Raw genomic sequence first — 10668 nt, 5'->3', positions numbered from 1 at the left:
AGATTGACGCATCCCCAGGAAAACACATAATGTCTTTGCAGAGTACAGATACTTCCTTCCCACAGAAGGTACATTTTTTTTTCATAAGGGTGTGATGCGTGCTCAGTTGTGTCTGACCCTTTGGACTGTAGCCCAACAGGCTTCTCTCTCCATGGAAATTTTCAGGCAAGAATAGTGGATTGCGTTGCCATTTCCTCCTCCAGGGGATCTTTCCTGAGTAGGTTGGTGATGTGTACTCAGTCGTGTCTGACTCTTTGGACTTCACAAGGATATTAGGATATAAACAGTACCTGATTTATGGGATGTAAAGATACACGAACAGACAAGAACTAACCCTTTATCTATTAGGAAGGCTTGAGATTTGCTGGCCTCCTATCTGCCTCTAGAAATTCACTTCTTTGGATGAAGATGTTTACATCCTGCAGACCTCTTTGTCCTTCCTGGATGACTTTAACCTGCACAGTAGCTGAGCACCTCAGTCCATTTGACAAGGAATTACCGTACCTGACTTCCTATACCTGTGAGTTCAAGGATAGTCTTCAGACCAGAGCACACTCACCAGGAAACCCAGAAGAACACTTGGAAAGAACCATTTCCATGAAGACAGAAAGCAGCTTTTGGCAGAGAAGTGTTCTCTATTGGGGGGGGGGGCACTTTGCCCTGTCCCTAACTTTAAACCGGGTACCCCCCATATTCTACTCATCTCTGGCCCAAGCCCACCTTTCAAATCTTTTGATCACACAGTTCCTTGCCTAATCTGTTGGCTTTCTCCATAGATCAAAGAAGTAGAAATGAAGACCAAGTAGTTAACAGATGACCAGATCTCTTTCCCAGTTTCCCCTTCAGTAATCTCGAGAATAAACCGTGAACGAAATAGCAGCAAAACAAGAAGCCAGCAAGCCTGTACACAAGCCTGTACACAAGCCTGTACACAAGCCTGTACACAAGCCTGCACACAGTGGGAGATGGTGATGACTCCGACTCCCATCGCCATGATTAACTGAGGTGACTCCTGTTTCCTTTTGAAAATGATCACGACTGAGCAGCATCTTCGGAGGTGGTTTTTGAGGGACACTAAGTCCACCGTCTCCCCAGATTGCCGACATTTGGATTAAAAGCAACTTTCCTTTCTACCCACATCTCTCTGATTTTCGAGTGGCGAGCAGCCAGACCTGATTTGGTAACATTTCCTTCCCTGCTGTACCCCTGGGGCTCAGCAGAGTGTTTGGTGAACAGTAGGCTTCAGTCCATCTGTTGAGTAAATGAGTCGATGACTAGAAATGTTCAGCCCAGCTCCGGTTCACTTGCTACCCTCCGTTGGATTACTATGCATCTTCCATCCTGAACACGTGGATGAAAGAACAATATGTTCTATCCTGATTCATAGACAACACAGTCTAGGATTCCTTGTAACCAGCAGCATATCAGACAAACGAGAGGGCAGAGATCACTGGGGTCTTCACTAATGCAGGGTATGGAGGTGCTCAGTTCAGAGCATCTCCCCCTCGGTCCTTACGTGGATAAGTCAGGTTCCTGGTCCCACTTCTCACATGTGCCCTTAGGGATGCATTCAGTGACCGTGCCCTTAGGTCCATTCTCCTGTCACCGGAGCTTCACACTTACTTCCTGCCAGCAATGTCCCCCTCAAGGCTCTGTGTCTCACACTCAGGCCCTTCTTTGATACCCAGGAGCCCACCAGGCTAACACCAGCTCCAGCCTCCTGTCGCTCTCACAGATGATAGCAGCTGGCATCTGCCTGCTTCTCAAAGATGCTGGGGGCATGAACCACCATTGCCAACCGCAGCAGCCTTACCTTGGCGTCTCCTTTCTGCATCACTTACCCAGCTCCTTCACCTCTGCTTCCTGGGAGCAGCCCCTTAAGAAACTCCCTGCACCCAAATTTCTGCCTTAGACTTTACTTTCACAGATTCCCAAACCAAGGAATACAGTTAGACAAAATATCTCACTGTGGACCTTTTTCTGTTCCCATCTTGCAAACCTTTTAATTATCTGTCCTTTTACTAAACACTGCTGCTGATGCTAAGTCACTTCAGTCGTGTCCGACTGTGCGACCCCATAGATGGCAATTTCTGCTTCTCAATAAACTGAAAGGAGCTTAGGCAAGTTCCTGACCATTCCCAGGCTTCATTTCCTCCTCAGTGTAATGGAAATAATTACACCAGTCTTCCCATTTCACTGCTGTCTTGGGGGAGAGTGCTGGGAAGATGATGCTTGAAATGCTTACAGAGGCACAAGATTCACCAAAATTAGATTTGCAATTAGATCCTAAAGCTTGTCCTGCAATTTCTTAATTGAAAAGAAAAAAAAATTTTTTGTATCTTTCTTAAGAATTAAAGAGTTTTTCCACTCCATTTATTTTTTAAAAAGGGTTTGTTTGTTTGCATTTTTTGTTTTTGTTTTTACTAAGCAAATACTGTTTAATCTTTGTGGAGGAGTCAATCAATATCAGCAGCTAAACCTCTATGAAACCAGCCAAACGCTCCTAAGGACCCAGGGTTTTCTTGCTGTCCTGTCTAAACACAGTACCATTTATTTTGCCTTCTTTCTCTGTCTCCTTCTGAGATGTTCCTAAAGTCAAGATGGACTACATGCATTTTTTTTTTCCTTTTAAGGTAGTTGAAGGAGAAGATCAACAAAAGCCCATGACACACTTGTAAACTGAAGGAGCCACTCTCTGAAATGTTTCCATTACTCCTCAGCAAGAAGCATGCTCCTGCTCTTCTGTGTTTCTTGGAACCATCTGTGTGGTCTCTGCTGAGCTCCCTGTGGGCCTGGAGCACCCCCAAGGCTCTGCTCAAAACCCAGTCCCACATCTGAGGCCTGGTGCCATTCTCCCTGCCTCCTCTTTGCCACCACCAGCTTCTCCTCATTGTAGATTGCTATACCACTCTCAGGTTGGATCCTTTTCTGGCTCCTCAAATACAGCACACCGGTGTCTACCTGGCCTGTTGCACAAACTGTTCCCTCCCCCCGGAGAGATCCACCCTTTTCTTCTTCTCTTGATCTGTCAGTGGGACCGGTTCATGTTTTGAATACACATATCATTGTCTGAAGGCTTTCAGTTTAGTTCAGTTGCTCAGTCGTGTCTGACTCTTTGTGACCCCATGGACTGCAGCATGCCAGGCCTCCCTGTCCATCACCCACTCCTGGAGTTTACTCAAACTTGTTTCCATTGAGTTGAAGGCTTTCAGTCCTGGACAAACACTCCCACGAGCCAAGCAGTCGCGTTTGGGTTGCCTCTTTGTAGTAAAAGGGCTCAGGATGGGTAGGAGCCTTGCACAGCTGCCCCTGCAACCCTTACTAACAGGCCAACCAACCAAGTCGACCCTAAGGTCCTCTGACCTCCTTCCCTCATTTGCATGTGTGCATGCGTAGTTGCTCAGTCATGTCTGACTCTTTGTGACCCACGAACTATAACCCGACAGGTTCCTCAGCCCATGGGGATCTTCAGGCAGGAATACTGGAGTAGGCTCTAGCAGGGAGGCAGCCACTACCTTTTGCATTTTGGGAGAGATTCAAAGGCAGGCAGAGGAGTAGAAAGCTTTCTAGTGGAACAGGGAAGATTCCAGGTGTGCCCTCATGGGAGGCTGTTGGCCTAGGGAGGCTGGAGGTGAACTGAAGAGAAGCAAGCAGTTCAGGGGATTGGTTAGGGAGCATCCCAGGTGGCTCCGTGGTAAAGAATCGTCCTGCCAAGGCAGGAGACGCAGGTTTGATCACTGGGTGGGGACCATCTCCTGGAGGAGGAAATGGCCACCAACTCCTGGCCACCAATTTCCTGGGAAATCCCCATGGACAGAGGACCCTGGTGGGCTACAGTCCATGGGATCGCAAAGTGTCTAACACAACTTAGGAACTGAACACACAGGGAGCATACTGGACTGTCTCTGGTTAGTTCCAACTTAGAAGCAGGGACAGAAATTGGGGACGGTGTGTGTGATTCATCAAGTCCTGGCCATTATGGTTTGACCATTTACAGGGGTTTTTGTTTGGTTTCCTGAATTATTATAAGCGATGGCATTCTGACTTCCTGCAAGCCTGACTTCGAGCAGGCTGGTTTCCTGGGCTGGTCGCTGCAAATTGTGAGTCAGATCCAGTTTCTACATACGCTCTGACTGCTGTGCCTTCATGTATTCAGTTGCTCATCCCCTCTACCACTGACTCAAAACCCGGTCTTTATAACAAGATACATTTCTTTACTAGGGTTTTAGGAGAACACAGATTATTTAATCTCTGTTAAAGTAACTGAACAAGCAAGCAACCACCCTAGGGTGACCCTTGAAACTGAAAGGGTCCCTCAGTCATGTCTGACTCTTTGTGACCCCATGGACTGTAGCCCACAGGGCTTCTCTATCCATGGAACTTCCCAGGCAAAAATACTGGAGTAGGTAGCCATTAAGGTCACCAAAGGGTCTTCCTGACCCAGGGATCAAACCCCAGTCTCCTACACTGCAGGCAGATTCTTTACTGTCTGAGCCACCAGGGAAGCCTTCCTTTCTGTTAACCAAAAGAAGTATTTTGAAAATTCTTTATTTATTGATCAGCAAGAAGGTTTGATGCAGTGTTTTGAAATAGTATGTTTCTATTCTTTGCACTGGCAAAATGATCCAAGGTCACTGGTACAGATCCACTATGCTGCAAGTTCCCATCCAAATGCATGACCACAGTAGCATCCAAGGCTCCATCAAGGTCAGCGAACTGAAGCAATTTTACACTCTAGAGTCCTTAACAATGGCTGCCGAGTTAGGGGGTGGTGCCCAGCGACAGCTTGAGAAACATTAAAAATAGCAGGCAATTCGATGAGGTTGTCCACAAAGGACCTTGGTGCATAATGGAACATCTGAACAGAGGAGCTGAAAATACCCCAGCAACACAGTTATTCTTTTTAGTCACCATTTAGCATTTTGGCTTTTGGTTTCTGAAGTTCGGAGGCAGACTAAATTAGTAAAATATATGCAAAAATGTTCCCGAGTTCAGTGTTGCTGAAGGGTTGGAGATGCTAACTTTCCCATCAGAGAGACTTGTATTTGAGCCTTGAGTCAGTTAGGATAGAGATCTGTTGCATACAACCTGAAACCCCCTGATAATGCAGGCTGAAACAGGTAGGTGGGAATTGTCCAGAGGAAGACAGCTGGGGACTGATATGCTGGCACGTCAGTATCTCCAGGCTGTAGGCTCTGCCATGCTCAGGGCTTGGTTTCCATCTTTGAGGCCTGGATCCAAGATGGTTGCTGGAGTGCCAGCCTTCATGTCTCTGTTCCAGGCTGACAGAAGGAGGAAGAAAAAAAGAACAAAAAGGCAAGCCCTCCTTTTAATTGCACATCCTGGAATTCTCATTTATATCTCATTATCCAGAGCTTACCAACGTGGTGCTACTCCTGCCCTCAAGGACAATTTAGAAATGTAGCCGTTTCCTTGTTCATATTATTAACCATTGAAAATGCCCTTTAAAGAAAAAAGAACCTTGAATATACTCAGGGTTCAGTTGCTAAACATGAAGGAGATATTAAATAAACAATTGGGTTAGGTTTTCCAGAAGCAGCTTCAGGAATGTGGATTTCTGTGAAAGGGATTCACTGGGAAGTGAGCCCAGGAAAACGAGGTAAGAGTGTGGAGACCTTGAATCAAGAATGAAGCGTTCTAAGCAAGGACATGAGAAATGGAGTATTCCTGCCATATCAGTAAACAAAGATGTCACAGTCATTGTGATTACAGCCCTCCAAATGTGAACTGCTGAGACCTAAGGAAACCAGGAAGGAAAACAATACTTGTGATCTAGCAGGCATTGGGCTGCAGCCACTCCCTATGGTGAGCACTGAGGGACACACAGGAAACGCCCCAGACAGCTGAGATGCGTGAGAAAGAAATTATTTCAGTGAGCCCAGACTCTTGCATCTTCCCATACACAGAAAAGCACTAAATTCCTCAACTTGGGATATCTGGTTTTCTTTAAATAACAATAATCTTTTGATGTTCTGACTACCTGCCCTTTGTTGTAAGATTTCTATATAACCTGGCTCCTTCCCTTGCTTCCTTGGAAGAATTCTCTCAGAGCTACTTGAGACACTGTCTCCTGGGCTTAAGTCCTAAAACTTTCTGCTAAATAAAACATAACTCTCAACTGTTAGGTTGCAACTATATTTTTACATGGACAAACGTGTTATAAACCAAGCGCCATCATGAGTGACCTTGACCAGCCCCTCTGGGACTCCTGGAAAGAATCTACATTCAACTCAAGGGTCAGGCAGTTGGAGTAATTACACAGTCACACCTACCACTCACTGGGGAGGGGATACCCAGGGGAGAAAATGTCCTCACTATTCTGGCTCTGCAGATACAAGCAAAGTGAACCCTAAAGCTGGAGGGTAGCCCCAAGCCTAGAAAGATCATTGCTGGCTGCTGGAAGTAAGATCTCACCTATAGTTTTTTATTTGTCATCTGCATATTTTGAACACAAATCAATTAAGAATTGTATATCTGCTTCCGTGGTGGCTCAGCTGGTAAAGAATCCACCTGCAGTGTGGGAGATGTGGGTTCAATCCCTGGGTTGAGAAGATCCCCTGGAAAAGAGAAAGGCTACCCACTCCAATATTCTGGCCTGGAGAATTCCATGGACTGTATAATCCATGGGGTCAAAAAGAGTCGGACATGTCTGAGTTATTTTCACTTTCACTTTCTTTTCAAGAAAGACAACAGCAATTTTCTATTTGAACCTGTGAGTTGTTATGAACAGTGTCTAAGATGGTAGTGTGGAAGCTGTCAGCCCTCTATGGATACTTATGTCCGTGTCTGTAGCTCAGAAAGAACTTTACCTTTAATTGTGTATTGGATGTTTTCCTATCTTCAGAAGCTGTTAATAAGTAAAATTACAAAGTCTTTGAAACGAAAGGAGCAAGGATCTGATTGGTTTATAGAGATAAACACTTACATAAATTATTTCATACAATTATCAGAAAATAAGGACCTTAAGCTTATAATTCTTTAATATGCTGGCTAAAGCTAACTTAGAAACATTTTAGGAATCCATACAACTAAGGTAAATCTTTGGAAAATGAGACTAATTTAATTATTTTGACTTAATAAATACTACTATGTCTTCTCTAATTGATTAATGCTATGTATAATAGGGGACTTTTATTCTAAAGGGTGTTTTTTCTTAGACTTATTCTCTTCTACTTATCAAAGATGCTAACATTATTCCTAGTTAATATTTCAGGCTCTGAAAAACGTGAAGTTTGTGTTCAACTAAATTGAATCATTTTTCTGACACACTATATTTCAACAGCAATTGTGTTTTGTAGTGTGTCAGCATGAAGATAATTTCCAAGATCTTTAAGTAATTTAAACCCTGGGACTGACACCAAATTGCATTAACTGAAGGATAATCATTGGCTGCCTAGATCATTTCTAAGCAAGATGAATGCTGAAATGATTACTAAGCACAGTTTTGCATTGATAGAACTCTGCTTCTTATTTTTATATTCATTGGGCTATATTAATGAACATGAACATTTTTGCTACTTTTAGAGATTTTTTTAAGGGAGGTACATGGCTACAGAAAGTTGTTATATTGATATATGAACTCTGCTAGTTGCTAAAATGCTGATGAGTGACAAAGTTCTCAATTAACCACCCCACAGTTTGCTGGATAAAAAAGAAGTTGCTTACTTTGGTTAAAAGCTATATTGGACATAATCAATTAAGACAATACCAGAAGCAACAGTGATAGGGAAATACAGCTATGTACATGCTCTTATTTTTCAAGGAAAAAAGTAGCTTTGCCCTAAAGTAAGCTGTTCTCTAGTGGAGTGTAAGTTTATTCCAGAATATGGAGAAGCTAATGAAGAATAAACTTACAAAGTGAATTTTATTTGTTTTATTTTTTAAAGCTGAATTCAGAAACTTACTGAGTCTCCCTGTTTTGAATGGCTCTATAGTTGTTTGCATGGGTTTTGTAGGAACCCGGTCTCTTTCTTCAGTTCAGTTCAGTTCAGTTCAGTTTCTCAGTCGTGTCCAACTCTTTGCGACCCCATGAATCGCAGCATGCCAGGCCTCTATGTCCATCACCAACTCCCGGAGTTCACTCAGACTCACGTCCATCGAGTCAGTGATGCCATCCAGCCATCTCATCCTCTGTCGTCCCCTTCTCCTCCTGCCTCCAATCCCTCCAAGCATCAGAGTCTTTTCCAATGAGTCAACTCTTTGCATGAGATGGCCAAAGTACTGAAGTTTCAGCTTTAGCATCATTCCTTCCAAAGAAATCCCAGGGCTGATCTCCTTCAGAATGGACTGGTTGGATCTCCTTGCAGTCCAAGGGAGTCTCAAGAGTCTCTCTTTCTTCCTAGGATATAATTGAAAAAATTACTTATGCAACCAAGGTCTTGTCTGGAATGTTATATGAGAAAATGATTCTTATTTATTCTGGGATGACCTTTTTTTTTAAACAGCCTTATTGAATATAATATATATCAGACAATTCATTAAAGTGTACCATTAAATGACTTTTCAGATATGTGCAGTCGTTACCACGATCAACCTTAGAACATGTTCATAACCCTCTAAAGAAACTCCATACCCCTCAGCCATTACCTCCACCCAACCTCCTGATCCCTGCAGCTCTAGGCAACCACTAATCCACTTTGTCTTTATGGATTTGCCTATTCCAGACAGTTCATGTAAGTGGAATCGTACAACATGTGGTCTTTCGTGACTAATGTGTTTTCACTTGGCATAATGCTTTCCAAGTTCATCTGCGTTCAGCACGGATCAGTATTTCATGCCCTTTTATGACTGAACAATGTTCCATTGTAATACTAGGTCACATTTCATTTATCCACTTAGCCGTTGATGGACATTTGGCTTGTCTCCACTTTCTAGCTACTATGAATTATGCTGCTCTGAACGTTCCCACACAAGTTTCATGTTGACAAGTTTTCATTTCTCTTGAGTATTTATCTACGAGTAGAATTGCTGGATCGTATGGTAACTCCACGTTGAGCATTTTAAGAATTCTGCCAGACTGTTTCCTAAAGCGGCTGCACTTTTCTCTAAAAATAGGCCTTTTTTGTTGCTAGATCTTTTGGATGCTGAAACTTCCAAACATTTCAAATACATTAACATTGATTGACTCGCCACAGTATCTGTAAGCAGCAGGGATGACTAAACCCGTTGAAGAGGTGGGAGATCTCAGATAAAGAGGCTTTTTAAGTGCCACTCAGATGGCCAAAGCAAGGGTTACACTTAAGCCCATCCCTCAAAGCCCCATCCCTTCCCTCTCTATTTCATTGCCCCCCTCCCAAGAGGGGCCATGATTCATGGGAGGACTCTTTCCTTCCTCTGCAGGCCTGGGGGTGCCAGTGGAACTTTCTCCATGAGGTTCAAAGGTCCCCCCTTTCTTCTTGCCCTGAAGAATCCCCCTGGCCCTGTGCAGTGCGCTCTGATGGAACCTGCTGAAGGCACAGAACCAGAATCTGATGTCCTGGAGTCTCTGGGCTTCCCAGAGCTTGACGAGGACAACACCCGAAGGACAGTGGCCGTTGCTGCGTCCCCGTCTGGGAAGCCTGACAGTTAGAGCACATGTCTGGAGAGAACGGCGAGGCAGACTCAGACAGGAAACCCCAACTCTCGGTGAAAATTCCTTAAAAGCTGATGCCATGCAGTAAGGATTCTCCACGGCCAGATGTGCTTCTGTGGCTCCGGGAGCGTCTGTCTCCTCAGCTCAGCTAGCTCTCCCGTCTGCTCCGCTAACACAGGTTCCCAGAGCAGATCAAGGAGTAGATCAAGATGGTTGCTTCCATAGTAATGATTAACTTAGAAAACGAAAGCAGAAATTAAAGTAGATGATCTATACTGATTTCTTCCGGGCCTCAGCCTGTTTTCTCATTTGAGAATAGGAATGAGGCTTATCTCTAGGTGCAGCTATGAGGATTAAGGAGAAGGAACTGGCAACCCACTCCAGTATTCTTGCCTGGAAAATCCCCTTGGACAGAAGAGCCTGGTGGGCTATAGTCCATGGGGTCACAAAGAGTCAGACATGATTGAGCAACTAACACTTTACGAGGATTAAAAGTCATACACATGGTGCCGGGGACATAGTACCTGAATAAAAAAATACTTAGCTTCTTCTCTGCCTCTTAAGTGGCATTAGTGGTAAAGAACTAATAAGAGATGTGGTTTTGAACCCTGGGTCGGGACGTTCTCCTGGAGAAGGAAATGGCAACCCATTCCAATATTCTTGCCTGGAGAATCCCATAGATAGAGGAGCCTGGTGGGCTACAATCCATGGGGTTGCAAAGAGGTGGACACGACCAAAGCAATTTAGCATGATTTACACTGCCTCTTAGTGCCTGCAGTGTGCCAAGTGCCAGCCTAAATGCCCCCCAAGATGGACCCTCACCACAGACATGTGAGGGAGGTCCTATTATTATATAGACTCTACAGATGAGAAGACTGAGTCACAGAGGCTATATCATTTACCCAAGTTTGGCTAGGAGCTTGGAGCTGTATCTGTGTGGCATAGGACAGACGGACAGAAGGAAGAACTCTCATAGTCTAAGAGGCAGGGCTGGGACGACAACCCTGATTGGCTTCAAGAAAGATGCTTTTAAACATTTTGCTCTAAAATGAGTCAGAGGTGAGTGAGAAAGGCTT

Source organism: Capra hircus, chromosome 26, assembly GCF_001704415.2.
Source record: "Capra hircus breed San Clemente chromosome 26, ASM170441v1, whole genome shotgun sequence".
Classification (NCBI taxonomy): domain Eukaryota; kingdom Metazoa; phylum Chordata; class Mammalia; order Artiodactyla; family Bovidae; genus Capra; species Capra hircus.
Note: the sequence above shows the minus strand (reverse complement) of the source record.